This window comes from Dipodomys merriami, unplaced genomic scaffold, assembly GCF_024711535.1.
Source record: "Dipodomys merriami isolate MVZ:Mamm:240054 unplaced genomic scaffold, mDipMer1.0.p SCAF_8, whole genome shotgun sequence".
Lineage (NCBI taxonomy): Eukaryota > Metazoa > Chordata > Mammalia > Rodentia > Heteromyidae > Dipodomys > Dipodomys merriami.
In genome coordinates this window covers 40,240,864-40,242,053 of record NW_027206401.1, presented here as the reverse complement: position 1 = coordinate 40,242,053, position 1,190 = coordinate 40,240,864, and positions in this window count along the sequence as shown.

Sequence of the window (1,190 nt, the reverse complement as noted above, 5' to 3'; positions counted from 1 at the left end):
GTTTTTAATGGTTTCCAACAAGTTCAGGTCAAGGCAAAGAAGCCTCTAGACACAGGTAAGTGCCTTTGCCCATGTGAAGACAGCTGTGACATGACTTTCTGGGACTCTGATCAGTTTACAGAGTAGAACATACTATCTTATCCACAAAGTAAGAGACCCAAGTCATAGAAAGTCCCATATCCAAGCAGAAAGAATCATTTGAAATCTTCCAGGATCAATGCAAATCCAAAGCCTACTGCTGGCCATTTCCATCTCCTGCTAAGTCTCAAATCTTCCACTATCTCCATTTCCATGCTGTCCTCAGCTCTCAGCAACACAACACTTCCATGAAACACTAGTAACATCATCTGTGGCCTTCCAGTGTCCACCATGTGAACTTGTCCCAGGGATTTTCACCAGCCTGGTAGCAGAGCCTCTGGATACCTGAAGGCATCAAGTCCACTGGCATGCAAATCGTTTATTCTCCAAATCACAGTTGCTATAGTCCATGAGAAAAATTGTCGAGCTGCAGAGCACAATGAGACACACAGAGGTTTGCTCTGATACTGTAGTGGCTGCCTTTATGTTGTGCTGATTGCTTGGCCCCAAATGCTTTTGCTCTCTCTTGTCTGAGGTTAATGTTAGATAAGCCTACAGGACTCCTTTATCTTAAAATGATGCACATCAAGGTATACTATCCCATGTGGTCACTAAAATATAAGAAGCCTGCTTGAATAACACAAATGGATTTCAAAGTTTTACATGATCACTACTTACCTATAATGAAACAATTATTCAAGGCAAAATATGATAAAGCAACTTGGCATCATAAAGAAGACTTTGATTGTCTTAACAGTTACAAGTTCAGTCCAAATAAATTTATGCATAAGCACTCAATGGCTTCAGGACTGTGGAGAATAGCCTACTGCCCTTTGCATAACCAAAGTGGAGTATGTGTTTCCAGTACTTGCATAACCACAAGACAGAGAACTTCATGCCCGTGAGTAACATCCAAACTTCAGCCTCATGACTTCCCTGTGCTCACTTACAGTAAACTAGGAAGGCTGACAAGTGCCAAGACTTGACCTGGATAATGGGTCTCGATCCAATAAACTGTGTTCAATGATTTCTCCAGCGAAGTGGCCCGGCTCTTGCCAGACACTCTAAGCTCTTCCTTACAGCCCTACAGGGACACTCTGACTTCTTCATTA